Below are 19366 nucleotides of genomic sequence, written 5' to 3'. Positions count from 1 at the left end.
ATCACTTTCCAACTCATCTTAAAAAAAAAAAAAAAAAAAAACACCTTCACTAAGGTCAATGATTGCAAGATTTTTCTCAAGTCAAGATAAGGATTTAGTCTTAAAAGCTGCATGGAGTAATTATCCAGTTAAAATTAAAGAAAATACGATAAAATTTGACAATGACTATTCAACATTAGTGATGTCAAAGAGAAAAGCACGTGTGCCACTTGTTAAAGGCTTAAAGAAAAACAGTATTAAAGTACAAATCTTCTTTTCAGAAAAATAAGGATTGACCTTCCAGAAGGAAAGAAGATTTGTAACACTTTGGAAGATGCAATGGACTTTATATATAAAAGTGAAATCCTAGAAGAAAAACAGAAGAAATGAACTAGAATCTATCCATTTCTATGAAGAGAAATGCAACAAGAGATGGTTAATGAAAGACAAAAATGGTAAAAAACTGAAGGACAAATGAAAATCAATGTATTTCATGGTTATGAATTCTTATTAATTTAAAGAAGTGCTTGAATACTTATCAGCAGGTGCTGAATTTTACTTTTTACAAGGTAAATCATTTCTTTATTTTTTTCTGTACTTCAAATGGTTACTAATTCCCTTTTTAAAATGTTAGACTTTGATTATTTTAACTATATATGAAATTAAAGCCACTTATTCTCATTTAAAGTTTAAAAGGTTAAACTATTCCTTTTATTAAAAGTTGATCATTATTATGATGAAACCTATGTTAGGTGGCACACTTTCTGATATCTTGGCATAGCTGAGTAATGTACTGTTAAATATAATACAAGATGTAACAAATGACACTAAAGAGTAGGGTTGTCAACCATCCAGAATTCTTCCAGACTGTCCGGAAATAAGGGACACTGTCTGGAAAACAGAGACTGCCTTTTCTTGTCCGTAAAAAATAAAATATTTTCTTTTAATTAAAAACAAAAAAAAAAAAAAAAAAATTTTTAAGGGTGTTCTTCTTTAAGAACACCCTTTGCATCCAGTCACCATTGCACAGACACAGAAGCTGAGATTCTCATTCTTTATGTGACGTCTTCATCTTCCGCGTAGTGGTTTGAATTTGAATTCCAGTCTCCACTCTCTAGAAGATGTTTGGAATGCAGCAGACCACCACGAACAGTCAGACAAATGAGAGAGGTAGGTCTGTGTGTGTGTGTGTGTGTGTGTGTGTGTGTGTGTGTGTGTGTGTGTGTGTGTGTGTGTGTATACAATGAAGCCTGAGAAAAGGGGACTGCATTTGGGACTGGTACCTTCTTCAATAGCTTCTTATGGTTAACAGCAACGGAGGACCCCAAATATTAAATTAATCTCTGATGTTCATGATTTGCATACTGCTGATGTGATACAGAGATAATTGAATGGTATGTGCTTGACTGTTATACACCATTGTTTTATGCCCTATTCCAACTACATTTCAGATATGTCAGAAAAATCCTTGCTGCTGGATTTAAGTGTATATTAATGTATACTTTACTTAAATGTATAAAAGATAATATGATTTTTCTTTTACTTTTGTTTTGTTTTAGATGGCACTTAAACACTTGTTTTTGTTTTGTGGCTAGCAGTTAAATTTCAGGCTTGCATTAACATTCCAGTCAGCTTGCAGCAGACTAGTAGTAATTCTAAGATTCTGAAAATGTCATTTTTGAGTTTATTTTATTACCCCTATTGTTTTCATAGTTACATAGTCTGAAATATTTGCAGGTTTAAAGATCACACAGTATGTATTGACAGGCAGATGTGTTAAACACCATTAACAGTAATGTTTTCTGACATTTTTCCAGACTTTTCTTCATGCTTATCATGCCCGATGTCCCTTGGTTCATTAGTTAATAGTCTTCTTTTGTCTGGCATATAACGAAGTAACAGTTTATTTTCCTGGTTTAGGTTTAATTTCTGTAATTTACTGGATAAAGTGTGTGTTTGTATGTGAGATAGAAAACAAATAGCATTGTATGCAAGGAAATATCAAACTGGTCTTTTCATACTATGTGCACTGATACTCTGAAAGGTGTTTTAGAAAATAGCTCTTTGTTAACTTTTTTTTTTCTTTGTTCCTCAATACTGTTTAAGTCAAGATGAAGGGCAGATTACCAGCTTACCATTTTTTAATGTAAATGGGGAATTTATTCTTCAAGGGCAACAGGCACTGAATTTGTAGATGAAACACTGAAATATAAAGTTGTTTGCTAGCGGCAACCTTTTCATTAGTTACCGATCTCTAATGTAGAATTATTCAGATAACTTTTACTTCTGCAGAGATTGTGAATATTGACTGATATTGGTGGAGTGTAATGATAGAAGTTTGAGTGGTCTTTTATGGTTGAAATGTTCTGAATCAGGCAGTTTTGTCATTATTGGTTCATATGTTTTATTTCATTGATTACTGGAAAAATGTTCAAAAGTATAAATTTAAAACATGCTCTAACAAGTGGTGCTGTATTATACAAGGGATATAATTTAATTATTATATATTATAATTTAATACAATCAGGAAGGTGAATCTAGGAACTTTTGCTGGTCCTAAAAATGTGTGCAAGGGGCCTATGATATGAAAACAGCCCAAAGATAAACTTAGCCCGCCATTGGCCAGATGCATTTTCTTTGAACGTGGCTTTCAGTGCTGTTTCAGTGAATGTGAATTTCAAAGGCAGGGAAGTTTTAATGCTACGTCTGTTTTCACTGTGAGACTGTATTGCTGTGTTTAGCAAGTATGTATCTGTTTTGCACTATAAAATTTGAAATAAAAGTTTTAAATTAAATCTGAATATCTGTAATCATTGTAGAAGCAAAGCAGAAGACAATATGCACACTGAAAGTTTTGAACAGTGTTTATGGCAACTGGGGAGAAATTGCCAAGTAATGGGACACTAGAATGGCTGCGTGGGGGGGAATTTTTAACATGGAAAGTTGGCAACCCTACTAAAGAGGCATGTTAAGTTACATTCCGGATTCTTTAAATAGTCCAGTAGTGTGCTGCAGGAAAGACATGTTATGTTACAAAAAAAGTATAAAAAATATAGCTTTTTACATATATAAAAGTTATTATTAAAATCATATCAAATAATGTGAGTATCATTCACAGTTTTACAAGTTAAACCTGGATCACACATAACTTTTATTCTTTTGCTGCATGTTTATATGCTATGTCTCTGTTAACAAATGACACTTGGCTTTATAGTAAACATCTTATACACATGCTAACTGAATCATTAAATATTATTTATTTAAACACAAAAGCATTTTAGTAGTTAATATACTTTAAAATGTTTTTGTTGTTTTTTTAGTGGTTTGTAGGGGTTTTGGGGGATTGATATGTGGTGTGGAGGTGGCTCAGATTCACTTGCAAGCATTTCTATGTGAATTGTAACTGATGGACTGTTCATTTTCAAGCCCTTATCATGAAAACTAGCTTGAAACAACTTAAAGTCATGAGCACTTTTGTGATGCTGCAGGAATTCTGAAAATTATAAGAACTGTCCAGGTTACTTCTTCCTGTCTAAAAGTAAATAATCATAATATTTTGAATCATATGCTAAGATGTAATAAGCAGAATGCAGTGAACTGCATTCTAAACCACTGTTAGTTATTACATAGTTCTGAATACTTGCTACTGATAGTATACTTGACATGCAATAGCACCCAAGAAAGTTATGCTATGTTATAAATAAAGTATACAAATATAGCTTCTTACATATATAAAAGTTATTATTGGAATGCTTTAAAATAATTAGAGTAACATTCACACTTTTACAAGTTAAACCTGGATCACACAACTCATTCTTTTAATGCAAGTTTATAGGTTATGTCTCCTTTAAAAACTGACAATCTGCTTTATATTAAACATTTCATACAAATACTACTTACTGAATCATTAAATGTTATTTCTTTACTTGGAAATGTTTTTTCAAAAAAATGTTTTAGTGGTTTGGAAGGGTTTGAGGGACTGATATAGGTTCATAGGTTCATAGGTTTATACTAGGCTAACTGCCCTAGGGCATTTATAAGCCTAGCCCAAAGTTATGTGGCTTACGCCACCCCTTATGTTAGAAATACTGTGCCCATTAGTTTGTTGTGCCTCTGTCCAGTAGTGACACAGAGATGATTCCCGGGGTAAACCTACGATCTCCCATCCACCGGTCAAGATTTCTCTTGAACAGAGCCAGTGAGGTGCTCTGCCTCACATGGACCGGGATTTTATTCCACAGCATGGGGAGTCTCTGGGTGATAAATCTATCCCTCCAGCACATCCTATTTATATCCATGCTAAGGTTTAAGTCTCTTGCTCTAGTGGTTTTGGTGGATTTGGATTTTTTGAGGTGGAGCATGTCCATTAATTCCGGTTGGTCATGGCCTTGTATGTCAGGCACAGGTCACCTCTGAGCAGATGGTATGCAACTGAATAGAGTTGGAGTTTCTTCAGTCTGGCAGCATATGACAGGTTTTGGAGTCCCTTTATCCTTTTGGTGAGGAACTTTTGGTGTCTCTCCAATTGCTGCAGGTGTCGGGTGAGATACATCCCGAATGGGGCATTGTACTCGATCATTGGTCTGATAAGTGAAGAGTACAGGGGAACAATGACCTCACTTGATCTGGATGTGAATCCCTTCATGATCAGGTGGGCAATGGAGAAGGTCTTTCGAACCACTTTAGCAACGTGAGCATTAAACGAGAGGCCACTGTCAACCTGGGTCCCCAGGTCCCTGATAACCTCTTCTGTGCTTAGTGGGTTGCCACCTATATGGTAGCTTGGGGTTACCTTGTTTTTCCCGAAGGGTATGACTATACACTTTTTTGCGTTTAACTTCAGGCCATGGCTCTGGCACCAGCTATCAGTTTCCGTGAGACCCCTCTGAAGGATGTCTGTGTCCGATGTACTATCCACTATGGCACCCAGTTTGCAGTCATCCGCAAACTTTGTCAGCCATAGTCCTCCTATGTTTGCCTGTACTTCTGAGAAGTAGATGCTGAACAATAGGGGGCCAAGGACTGAGCCCTGTGGGACTCTACTTGTAACCGGCTTGGAGTCTGACATGGCTCCAGCAACTCTAACCCTGTGGGTTCTGTCCTTTAGCCAGTTTGCAACCCATCTTGTGACATATGGGTTTACATTTAAGCTGGTAAGTTTCTCTATAATACCCGAGTGGGGTATTGTGTCGAAAGCTTTTGCAAAGTCAAGGTAGGCTGTATGGACTGCCTTTCTCTCATCAATGGCCTTGGTGACTGTTTCAAAGAAGTCGACCAAGTTCAAAAGGCAAGATCTGCCCTTGACAAAGCCAAACTGGGTTGGGTCCAAGGTCTGCAAGTCCCCTATGTCCTTGTTTATGAGTTCCATTATGATCCTCTCCATAGCTTTGCAAACCAGGCTTGTTAAGCTTATGGGGCGGTAATTACCAGGGTCCATAGAGGCACCACCTTTGTGGAGTGGGACCACAGTTGCCGTATGCCACTCCTTGGGCACATATCCTGTGGTGAGGCTAAGATTAAACAGCTGCCTTATGTGCGGGTTTAGTTCTTCATTGAGTTCATGTAGCACACAGCTGGGGACCCCATCCAGTCCCATTGATGCTGTGTTTTTAGCTTTAGAGAGAGCAGCTTTCACCTGCGCATTTGAGATGTCTGGGAGGCTACTCTCAGTTGGGATAGTTATCGCTCCTTTTGGGGGGGAGAGGGGGGTGAAGTTTGCGCTGAACCTGTCTGCCAGTATGTTGGCAATGTCTGTGGGTTCAGTGATTTTTGTATCATTTTGGACTAATTCTGAGCATATCTGGGAGTTTCCACCCAGGTTTCTGACATAGCTGAAGAAGGCCTTATGATTGACTTTTGAATCTATGGCAATTTTTCTCTCAAAGTTGGCCTTGGATGATTTTATGAGGGATCATAGTTTCTTGCTAGTGCTGATCAAAGATGCCTTCCCTTTTTGGGATTTTGCTCTATCATGTAATAGCTTTCTCCTCTTATTGTAAAGTTTGTTTATGGCTGGGGTCCACCAGACTGGATGTTTGCCCTTGGTGGAAAGAGTCTTGGCTTTATTTGGGATTGCCTGATCCATGCAGTCCTGAAGGTGTTCATAGAAGGCATTTGTAAGGGCTTCCACAGCTTGGGTTGTGGTTTCCATTGGCTCAGGGGCCTTGAAGGATATCACACCTGTCTTGAGTAGTGTGAAGTTTGCTTTAGAGAAGTTCTTCACTGTGGTCTTTTTTGTTTGGGGTGGGGGCGGGATGTGGATTTCTAGTGAGATTAGTTTATGATCTGATCTCACCAATGAGGGATATACTTCCGGTGTGGAGCATTTTGTCCCCATGTTCGTGATGATGAGATCTAGTATATTTTCTCCTCTTGTGGGGACGGTGACTAGTTGTTCCATGGCATTTGAATTTATGAACTCCAGGAACCTTTGGGCTAGAAAGTTTGGGCTTGAGTAATGTTCCCAGTCTATATTCGGGTAGTTGAAGTCACGCAATATGATGGTGTTTGGTGATACATTTATACCCTCCAGTGTCTTCAGGAAGGCTGTGTGGGTTTCCTGAGTTTGAGAGGGTGGCCTGTAGCATGCTACAAATTGTAGAGCAGTTTTGCCTATGGTTAATTGCACCTGGATGGTTTCCAATGCTTCGTGCGTAGCCACCAACCTGGAGGTGTGGGTATCCTTGATGAATATGGATACACCCCCTCCTTTTGTGGTGTGGTCCGGGTTTTGGGGCAGGAACGCATGATATGAGATGAAACCTGATAGTGCCGGGGTGCTCTCAGGAGCCTTGAACCAGGTTTCAGTCACAGCACAGACATCGATGTTCTCCATACTGAGAAGGGCCTCGAGTGCGTGCAATTTGAGATTTAGACTTCTGGCATTGAGCAGCATTACCCTTAGTTTCTTCACGTTTTTGTTTTCTAGGGTGGTAGGTTTAGAATTTGAGCCTTGCCTAAAAAAGGCACTATGGGGGTGGCAAGAGCCTTAGCCAATAATATATAATGTAGAGGTGGCTTGGATTCACCCATGAATGTTTTTGTGTGAATTGTAGCTGCTGAACTGTTCATTTGCAAGCACTTGTTATGAGGACCCACTTGAAGCAGCTTAATTAGAGTCATGAGCACTATTGTGATGCTGAGGAAGTTCTGAGAACTGTCCATGCTACTTCTTCCTGTCTAAACGTAAATAATCATAATATTTTGAACCATATGCTAAGATGTCAATGAATACAAGTTAGATAATAAACAAAAGACAGTGAATTGCATTCTAAATCACTGTTAGTTATTAGATAGATCATTAAATAGGTCTGAATGCTTGCAGTATACTGAAAGGATAGTTTATATACTAGCCTGTACAAAGACACTTCTGCTAAAAAAAATCAGAATTGTATTTCTCTGTTATTGTCTCTTTTTAATGATAAGAAAATGTAATATCTCAGAACAATTTATAATGGAAAGTTTGAATCTTAAAGGAAAGTTTTTTCAGATGTTTGTTCAGATACTATTAGAGATAACATTTAAGGAAAAAATAGGACTGGTTATAACAGTAGTATTAGATTGAAGAGTATCAAATATATAAGGGTAAAATATAAATGTTTTTATATGATATTCTACACTAGAATTATAGTTAAAATATAAACACTAGGAATATAGTAATAGTACAATACATAGTACACAAACAGAAATATAAATAGATCGAATAAGTAAATATGTTTATAGTTAAAGAATATAAATATGTCGACAAGGATGGGAGGTTGCCATAGTGGTTATGGTGATCACTTTATAGGCACAAGGTGCAGGGTTTCATTCCCACATGGGGTAATTGTCTGGGCTTGGAATGGCCCACAAGGGCAAGTAGCCCAGTGCTAATTTATAAACTTATGATCTTATGAACAACTTTGCACATAGTAAATAAAATAGAAAAATATAGATCATCTGCCCTATAAATTAATAAATATGAAAATAACAACTTACTTCCTAAGATGATTGTAGAGATATTCAGTTTAGTCTACTTATAATAAAGATTCTCAGTTTGGTCTACTTATAATAAAGATTCTGAGCACCTGTTTGACTTTTCTTATTCATAATAACTCACTGACAGGCTTTTTAAAGATGATGCATACTAAAAATATGAGACATATTAATATGAATCAGAAGCATGAGCTAAGTTTTATTAGTCTAATGGAGAGTTTGAGAGGTAGTTTATTCATCTTTTTCAACAAACTAGGAATATGTTATCCCATGGTAGAATTTTTTAGGGTTATATCATTAGGTAAAGTTTTATTTGTTTCAAAAGTTTTGTCCATAGCTGAAAACTTCATATTGTTATATATAAATATATAATAAATTCTGTACATAAATGTGATTTCATTATACCTGTGTTTTTTTCCTCTCTTACATAAATGTCTGATTTTAAATGCATATCTATTAATATTAATGGATTGAATAATCCAGTAAAGAGAGGGAGTCTGTTTAAATACTTGCAATTACATAAAGTTTAAATAGTATTTCTACTGGAAATACACTTACTTAATAAAAATGTAAATACACTTTTGTTAAAGAATTATTTGGTTCTAGCAGGTTCTGGCTTTCAGGCAAAAAGAAGAGGCAGCCTCATTTTATGGAAGAACTCACCAGTAATGCCTAAATTAAAATATACCTATGTTGATAAAAATGGTACATTAAACATTGTTATAAGTGAGTGGAGCAGAAAACTATTTACTTTGGTAAACTCTTTCTGGATTCCAGGTGTTGTAGCTAAAGATGTAAAAAAATACTTAGACACTGTAACCTATTACATGAAAGGTGAAGTCATAATGGCTGATGATTTTAATTATATTTTATCAGATAAAGATCCCACTGTAGATAGAAAGCTGATAATCACATCTTCAGCCAAACACTTAATACATTTTGTAAATATAAATAATTTAAAGTATATACGTGAGCTAAGGAAAACAAACTCACTTCAATTTACCCATTATTCATATAGATATGGAACACAAACAGATACTGATAAATTTTTTTGTCTCAACAATCTCTTATCACATATCAGATAGGTTTCAATAGTTTCATGTTCATTAGCAGACCATAATGCTATAATTGTTAATGTCATTTAAAAAACTGACAATGTAATACATCACAGGAGATTACCAGCATACATTAGTAAAATAAAATAAAATGATTAAAGGATTGGTATGTTAAAGAGATAAAAAAAAATCCTAGAAATAAACATGAATGGTGAAGTATCTGACACTGTCCTGTGGGATTCACGAAATGCTTACTTAAATTGAAGAGTTACAAGCTGGTATATTAGTAAAACAAGAGAATGGGACAAATAATTTAAGACAGTACAGGTCAAAATAGACACACTAAAGTTAAATATAAAACCAAATGACATTTCAGTCAGTCTGAACTTAAAAACTTAAATACAAAATATGTTGAAATTCTAAATCATAAAGTTTCAATAAACCTGGAAAAAAAAACTTCAAGTATATACAGTAAACCCTTTAAGCTTGAATAAAGTCGATCTTAGATAAAAGAAAATCACTATAAACTAAATCATATCAAATAAATTATAATGCATATAAATAATAAAAAAAAAACATGAAAAACAGATATTAAAAATATTCTTGAGGGGTTTAAAATATGTTCTGGAAATATAACTAATAATACAAATAGCCTGGATAATGATGATACAGTGGATAATTTTCTAAGGGAAAATATAAATAATAAAATAAGTGAATGCATAAAAAATTATGAGCTATTCAATTTAACAGAAATAAAAGATCAAATAAAAAAGTTAAAAATAATAAAGTGCCTGGCTTAGATGGTCTTATACCAGAACTATATAAAACACTACCAAATGATATAGTTAAAATATTAGATAAGGTCAATAGAGAAATAAAAACAACTGCTGAAGTCCCCCATCATGGCAATATTCCCTTATATCACCTATTTTAAGTTAAGATAATGATCCTACAAAGAGCTCATTATACAGACCTATATCACTTTTAAATGTGGACTATAAGATGCTCATGTCCATTTTAGCTAACAGAATTAATCTAGTTATACCTGAACTAATTACCAATGATCAGACTGGGTTTATTTTAAATAGACAAGTACAAGATAATATAATAAGAATTCATACATTAGCAGACTATGCAAATAAAAATAAAAAATAACTTTTTATCATTTGTCTCAATTTTGATAAGGCCTTTGCCTCAGTTAATTGGTCATACACAATTACACCCTCTTCTCAAATTCCCTATTTAAATAACAACAGTTCTTCTTTCCAAAAGTTCACATATTCTAACCACTGTATAAAGACTTAATATTTTGTATGTTTCCAATTGCATATACAAACGACTGCTTAGAAACTCATAACTTCAACAAAATGCTAGTATTAAAACAGCAAAGTAACTTAATTTATTGGCATCAATTCTTAAATGGTACACACACACACACACACACACACACACACACACACACACACACACACACATATATATATATATATATATATATATATATATATATATATATATATATACTGTTGAAATGTTAAGGTCCAAATGCAATCAAGATTCTGAGAATTGGTTAATTTTACAAATATTTAGAGACTCTGTGAAGATAGATTAATAAGATATTTAACCTAGATAAGAAATTGTTGCCCAAATTATTGGAATTCTTAATAAATGTCAGTAATAATACAATGAAAAATAAATCATATTTGTCACAAATTTATAAAAATTCTTAAGTTAGATTTCACATATTTATACAATTCCTATTGGAACTACTCCACACAAATTGATAATGAAGACTTCTCCGAAGAACACAAGAAAATAATATTACAATCTACAGATAAAACTACATCTTCATTATATTGGAAAATTTTCACTTGTAAATTCTTACACAGAGCTTTTGTCAGTCCTAACAAAATTGCAATTATGTATAAATCAAATAGAATTAAATGATGGAGATGTGAATCTGAAATAATAGCTGATTGGATGCATATGGTATATGACTTTGAAGCCATCTCCCCTTTTTGGAAATAAGTTACTGACTTTATTCAATCTCTATGGTAAGATACATGTAATAGTTCTAAATCTTTAGTTTTACTTAATGCTCTGATTCCTGAAATAATTCCGAAAACCAAAGTGCCTCTTCTTTTGTCTATTCTTGCTATAGCCAAAAATGTATTACTAAAAATTGGTAAATTAATATTACTCCTTCCAGTGTTGAATCTATTAGTATGGCACAAATTGTTTACAGTAGTGAATTGCATACTATAAATAAGAGAACTTATAATATTACACATTCATATAAATATTGGCTTAAACTTAAAGACTTGCTTGAAAAATATCAATTGCTATTAATATGTAAAACTTTGCTGTATTGATCAGCTGTGGACCTATATAAATACTTATTCATTTGTTTTATAATTGACTTGTTTATTTATTGTTTTAAAACCAAATAAAAATAATTGAAAAAAAAAGAAATATGAAAAAATAAGGGGCTTAAACAGATCCCCATAGGACTCCTGAGTAGAGAAAAAATTGTTGGAATAAACCTAAAAAGTTCTATCCTTCATTTCTAAGATAATACATGTTTAGAATACAGTCCTACTGTACAAAAAAAAAATACCATTTAAGTCATCAACAGAATAATTGGTCACAAGCTTGAAAAGACCATGAGGAATGTTTCTTTTCTAGAATTGGAACTAATCAGTCTATAACTCTTGTACCAAGTAGGGCTGCATCCAGGCTACTACTAGGTAATACTGGTAGTCTCAGTGGTAAAATTCTTGATTTAATTGTGTTACTAAATGAGGAGAATATTAATGTCACTATAATTACTGAAACTTGGTATTTTGAAAACTCTGCACCACTGTGTCTGGTTTTCAAATATTTTATGTTAGGTTGAGGTCAAAAGATGGGGAATGTCTGTTTATGCCCACTTTTCTGTGTACAAGATTAAATTGTATAAGTCAAGTATCTGAAATAATTTCTACCTCAGATGATGTTGGTATTAACTGATTTCTTAAAAAAAGAGACTTCCATAAATCACAACGCACTTAAAAGTAATGTTAGAAGAAGTAATAAAATGGTGGCCTAGTCCTAACACCCTGTATGCAGATTATTTAAACTGCCCATGAATTTTATGGGATACATTGTATCAGTTGATATAAAGAATACCACAATTTTAGACCCCATAAATACACTATTCCTAATTCAATTAGTAAATAAACCGATAAGATCCAGTAATATTCTGGATGTCATCTTATACTTGTCAGAATTAAATGTTGAGATCTCTGCAATTTCCCCTCCACTAAACTCTGACGAAGACTGTGTAACTTTTAAAGTATTTTACAAACTGCCTTATCCAACTGAAATAACCATTAAGAAAAAATGTGTTATGTAGGCGATTATATGCCATTGATAATGATTTGTGTTGATGGAAATGACTTTATAAAATAAGGAATTTAAGCATAAGTGAAAATTGGGATATATTTTACTTAAAATTGAGTGAGTTAGAAATCCCCTACATTTCATTCAGGAAAAAAAAACTTAAAAAATAAAGCACAATTCACCATGGTGGAAAAATGTTTAGTGAGACTGACAAGAAGGAAAAGGAGATGTTAGACTAATATGAACAAACGCCCCACAGATAGAAACAAATTAAAATATAACTATGATCAAGGGTTTCTGACTTAAGGAAATCTATAAGGAAGCCTGAGAAAAATATGAATATGAATTCAATATATAAAATCTGAGCATGTTAGAGAAACAACTGATAAAGTCTGTTCTACATTTCACTAAATTATATCAATAGAAATGTGACTGACAACAAAGATGTTGTTGATTGTTTTGTCATGTGTTTGGCAAAATTTTTAGCAACTTATCATATAAAAATACTGTCTTATAGTCCAGTATTCATTAGATTCCTGTCCTACTATCTCTGAGACCAACTTAAAAAAAATAGTAGCAGAATCGAAAAAGATGTTATTCCAGGACCTGATGTTATAAATATTTTATTTTATGGAGCATTAAAGACTAAATAACTCCAGTTTGGACATATTTAAACGTCACTTGTACCATAAGTCGGGAAGTGAGCTCATGTGATTCTTCTACACAAGGGGTATGCAAGTCCAGCATTTAATGTTTAATGAAGAAAATATTTGAACAAAATGTTATTACAGTTGATAGATTACTCTAGATCAAGCTCATATTTTGATATAAACTAACACAGATTTTTCAAAGGGGAGATCTTACTCTACAAACCGAATATACTTTTGTTTGGATAACTAAGTCCTTCAGCTCTGGAATTTCTATAGATGTGGTTTTCCTTGATATGATAAAAGCTTTTGACACTGTCGATCATGTCTCAGTAGTAAATACCCTGTTTGGTAGTGCCTGTAATGGATACATTATTAAATGGGTGGCCAAATGGCTGATATAAATGCTCTCTAATAAGGTTTAATAATATCTGTCTGAAGAATTTAGAATCTTGAGTGGCATACTGCAGGGGTCATTATTGTGTCCATATTTGTTACATCACTATGTCCATGCTACAGGTTGGTAAGAATTGCTGCTTATCTAAATTAGCTGATATCTGAGTAGCCAAACTTCCTATGTAGTGAGTTCCTGCTCTGATTAAAATTATTCCAAAAACTGTCTGGATGATCTCCATTTATGGAGAATTAAAAATAAGGTAACTTTTAATTACAATACTTTGGTTGGTAGTTTCTTAGTATGAAGTGTAAACCAAGAATACCCATATATGTTAGGTAATCAGTTATTATGTAATTGTAATAATTATACTGACCTTGGTGTTTTAATAACTATTAACTTTGGTTGGAATGGATACAACAAAGAATGCTATAGCATAATGAGAATTGCCACATGTACCTAGATGTTGTATCTTTCGTCTTTTCCCGGTTAGGGGTCGCCACAGCGGAACTCCGATCCGCTAATGATTGGCAGTAGATTTTTACGTACCGAGTTGCCAGCTCTGACACACAACCTTCAACGAAGGTACGCCCATTCATGCATGTCTCCACACAGAAGACGCTTTAGCTGAGAATCGAGCAGGACACATCTTACTGTGAGGCGACAACTCTACCGCAGCACCACCACCTAGATGCTAGACTGTTTTCCTTCAAATATACAAAATGATAAGACCACTAGTAGATTTGGTTCTGTTTTTTGTTCCTATTATGTGAGCAACATAAAAAAATACTTGAGTGTGTCCAGAACTACTTTACAAAAATAATAATATAAATTAATGACCTTACTTATGAAGACCTCTTGAGGGAGTTAAAACCATTTACTACAGACTTGTCAGGGCTATCTATTATGGGTATTCAATTGTCTGTATGATGAGATGATCACTTCTAATTCACACTCTTAGACCTACCTATAGAGAAAAATAATGACTAACTGGTTGGCTATAGCTGGAATAGTAAGTTTAACTGGAGTGAAACCTTCACTATCTCTGTAGGGAAGAGCTGGAAAACTTATCTGCATACATAAAATCTTCCAATACCTCACAGTATTTGAAAACAATATTGTTGAGTGGTTTGATAAAAAATTCAGCTGATGACCTCCTATGAGGTCTTTAGCTGCAATGCTACAGTGAACATTGAACAGTAAAACACTGTTTCCCCATGGAGTCTGCACATTTCCTTGGTTCACTTGAAAGCATATCCCCTCAGTTTCTTTTCTTAAAGGTTGTTCATGTTAAGTTATGGTCTCTTTTTATATCATTTGGTGAAGATGAAGCATAATTTTCACATAAACTTTTTCCTCAACTGACATTTTTGATGCGAATGGATTATATTATGCTACTGTTTCTCATCTAATCACTGCCCACTTGCTATTTTTAAACCGTGTAATTCTCTCCGTAAATAGATGACTATCATGTTATTGCACATTTATCTCTAAACTTTGCCTGAAAACCATTATTCAGACAATCAGAAAATACTGCCTAAAGCTACCTGCATGATTTCAACATATTAGTACACATTCTGTGTAAAAGTTGCTAATAAATGCTATGTGCATGTATTGAACATGTCCTCATTTTTTATTTTATTTTTATTTAACATTTGTTGACCGGGAAAGTCCGACTAGGTTCCACAGATCCTGTTTTCAGCGGAGGCCCAGGGAGAAATGCTCCAGAAGCATGTCTTTAGACTCATACTATATAAAACTGCTGCTAAATACTGCAGTTATGTATTGAATGTTTAATATAATAATTTTCTGGAGGTCTTCTTCTTGGCCCTCCACTGAAAATGGCTATCATACTTAACCAGACTTTCCTGGTAGCAAAATAGATAAATAAAGAAAATAATTGTCCCCTTCTTTGGGATATTTCTGTCACACACATATCACTGAGAAGACAAGGTCTCTAGAACTGTATGATACTCAAGATGCACTTTTACTGGATATAAAGAGGGCATGACTTCCTGTTTTCAGTTAGTCCGTTCTTCCTGTATATTCCAGTATCCCACTGCCCTTTGTTGTTGCTTTGCTGTATTATTTTCCTAGCTTTTGATAATGAGGTATGAAGGCCCAGGTCTGATTCCAATTGTTTTTCTTTGCTGCTGTTTTGTCTTCTGTTATTTCCTTAATTGCTGCTGTATTATACATCATTTGAACTGATGCAATCTGCCTTCAGTCTTTCTTCATCCTTTCTGCACTTTGTAGTTAACATCTGTTGGCAGTCAGTTTATGAGGTGTCACATTCCTAGCTATTAGTAGGCTGGACAATAACTACCTAGAGATCACACCCAGAAATTAAATGCAAGAAAAAAATCAGCTGGACATGTAAAGCCCCTTTTTGCCTTACATGTACAGTTAAATTTTTTTATCATATTTCAGTTGGTTAATCATCGCCCTAATTATCACAGATTCATTACTGCAATCATAATGCAGGGTAACAGAAGCACTGTGTGGTCTGCCTTTGAAACACAGTAGAATATGCCAAAAGCAGCATGCACACCTAATGCTGCAGGAGTAAATCAGTAAACAGTGTGATCAGCTGAATTAGTTAACCAGTACTGACCTCCTGTAATATTCTATATACGTGTGTGTGTGTGTGTGTGTGTGTGTGTGTGTGTGTGTGTGTGTGTGTGTGTGTGGGTGTGTGAATATATGTCTGTACCTTGCACACATGATTATGTAAAGTTTGTGTTTGCCTTGTGGACTAGGATGCGGTTGAAACAGGTCATTGACCTGTCTACCTGCCTAGTTAACAAAGAAACACAAATAACTAAATACATAAAATAACTAAATAATTACTATCAATGAATTCCATTACATTTTAACATTTGTATTCATGAATGCACACTGGGTAGACATAAATATGCAGATAAATTCAACAAAATGCCACTTGATGGGAACACAGAATTAACACAGCATACAAAAGGAAAAAAAAGAACTGCTACTTGGCATTTATTATTAATCATAACAAAAGGTAAATAAAACACAGAAACTACTTATTTAAATATTCTAGCTCTAGTCATAACCTCAGTTTGATTTGAAAGGTTGAATGAAAAAGTAAGATGGTCTTTAATTTGACCATGAAAATGAAAGTAAAACTGTGAATATAACATATTTTGAATAAGCAATGAATTGGTCACTGAGTTGCAGGCAGTGTGAATATACTCTCAGAAAAATGTTGCAGAATTCATGTCAAAGCAAAAACAGCTGCCAAAGTATCATAGACACAAGTTGGGACACCAGTTATATAACCCCAGATATGATAACTTGTGCTGCATAGAGGATTATGATCAGGTCTCTATCATAACATAGAGAATTATGCTTGGGTCACTGATCATAACCGACTGATTATGTGTTTGAGACATGGACACCAAGAAATTCACCTTGAGAGTGAAGCTCAAGAGGTGAATCTTGACATCCACATCATGAAGATATAATGGTAGGTTATAATTGGAGACTCGATCATAATGCTTTGTAGTACATGGAGCTTTATCTGTGACATGTACTGCAAGTTACAGTAACAAAAAAAACCCACTATTTTTCCGGCTTTCAAAGCCATAAAACACTTAGCAAGTGCTATCAGAAAGGAAGTGTAAAACAGTTCCTAACATTTACACTCATATTCCATGCATTTTTACTGTTCAAAGTTTTGCAGAAAGTCCAGATTTTTGCCTTGCATGTCTGGTCCATTCTTAATAAAGTCTGTGTTTTTTGGACTAATTAATTAGGACTAAAGTTATAAAATGATGACCTACATTTAAGTTTCAGACTTTGTATCCTTCAAAAAATACAGTGGAATATACTTCCAGTTATTTTAGCAACTCTCTTTAAGTTTATAGCAGGAAGGGAGGATACACTATCAGTATGGACAGTAGGCAGAAACAAATCTTTTATTCTGCCCACTGTCATTTGCTAAATAGTAGTGACAAATTACAGTGCCTAGTGCAAGACCTGACCGTAACAACTTAGGCAGTGGGTGTTTAACAATTGTTAAGTTCAGGTCTCACACTAACATGGCACTTAACCAGTTTGTCTTTTTCCAAATATTGGAGCATAATCACTGTGCTCCTTACCCTACAAGTTGTTTTATGTTTAAGATACAGATGTCAAAAAATTCACCTGGAGCGTAAAGCTTGACCGTTTAATCTTGACATTCATGTTGAAAACCTCTAACTGCTAAGTTGTGATCAGAGAGACCCAATCTTAATTCTTTGAAGTACATGAAGCTTCAGCTGCTCCAATGCACTTGTAGCTATGAAAAAAATAGAACTGTATAGTATTTCACAGCCTTGAATGCTGTAATATGCTTAGTGCTGCCACACAGACAGCAGCCAGAAGCATACATCTGATGGACTAGCAGCTTTAAAAGCTGTTAAATAGTTAATTGTGTCTTTTTTGTGTCGCATTGAGAAGTGTTTTACAACTTTTAAAAGCTGTTTTGCTTTTTTGCTGCTGTTATGCAGTGGCTGCTCTAAATGCTCTAACACAAGACCAGAGCATATCAGCTGAAAGACATGCATAATAAAACTTGCTATATACCTCCTTGATGTCAGAGGTGCAAAACAAGGTTGTCCTTTACACTGCACTCTATGTACTACAAATACAATTAAAACGCAAATTCTTTGGCACCAGGTATCATACCTGGCAATTTCCTATACAGACTCTAGAAAAAAATTGTGAATTATGTTAAATGAAATGCTAATATGTAGGTATGTACCTGAGCTATTGATGATGCTATGTGTTCTGTAAGTGAAGTATGAGGATGGAAAATTGTGTAGATTATGTGGCTAAGTAAGTTAAAGTCAGAGGAAGGGTATATAGGGTAGTGAGGGGAAGTCAACAGCAATAGAAATATGAATAGAACTAACAGCATATAGGGGTATGACACTGTGAAATATGGGCAGGTGACAGCCAGTTATGAGAAGAGAAGAGAAGAGAAGGGAAGGGAAAGGAAGGGAAGAGAAGAGAAGAGAAAAGAAGGGAAGAGAAGAGAAGGGAAGGAAATGGAAGGGAAAGGAAGGGAAGGGAAGAGAAGAGAAAAGAAGGGAAGAGAAGAGAAGGGAAGGAAATGGAAGGGAAAGGAAGGGAAGGGAAGAGAAGAGAAGAGAAGAGAAGAAGAGAAGGAAGAGAAGAGAAGAGAAGAGAAGAGAAGGAAGAGAAGAGAAGAGAAGGGAAGGAAGAGAAGAGAAGGGAAGGAAGGAAGGGAAGAGAAGGGAAGGAAGAGAAGAGAAGAGAAGGAAGGGAAGGGAAGAGAAGAGAAGAGAAAAGAAGGGAAGGGAAGAGAAGAGAAGAGAAGAGAAGAGAAGAGAAGAGAAGAGAAGAGAAGGGAAGAGAAGAGAAGGGAAGGGAAGAGAAGGGAAGGGAAGAGAAGAGAAGAGAAGAGAAGAGAAGAGAAGAGAAGAGAAGAGAAGGGAAGAGAAGAGAAGAGAAGAGATGAGAAGGGAAGAGAAGGGAAGGGAAGGGTAGAGAAGAGAAGGGAAGGGAAGGGAAGATAAGAGAAGAGAAGAGAAGAGAAGAGCAGAAGAGGAATAGACTGAAATGAGTCTCACCCCAAGTACGGCTGAAGCAAATGCGGCAAAGCTGACTCTATTAAGTATGTACAATGTGGTGTTGGGGGTCAGGATATTTAATATAAGGCTTGTGTAATAGCCAGTAGAAACTGCATTTAGTCACAGAGCTGAGATCAGCTACACATTGAAAAATGTTTCTGTGATACTTTCATGAGCCTTACAAGCCTTTAACTTGTGAGACTTCAGCCAGGAAACAAACTGTAGAGGCTTAGTTATGTCAGTCCACTCATATGCCATTGAAATCCCATGGCATAGCAATTTTAAAGTAATCTGTTGCTTATTTAATATTAGAGCTCTGAACTGACACAAAAGTGC

Source organism: Protopterus annectens, chromosome 11.part0 (assembly GCF_019279795.1).
Source record: "Protopterus annectens isolate FY-2018-M chromosome 11.part0, PAN1.0, whole genome shotgun sequence".
Taxonomy (NCBI): domain Eukaryota; kingdom Metazoa; phylum Chordata; order Ceratodontiformes; family Protopteridae; genus Protopterus; species Protopterus annectens.
This window is presented reverse-complemented; position numbering follows the sequence as displayed.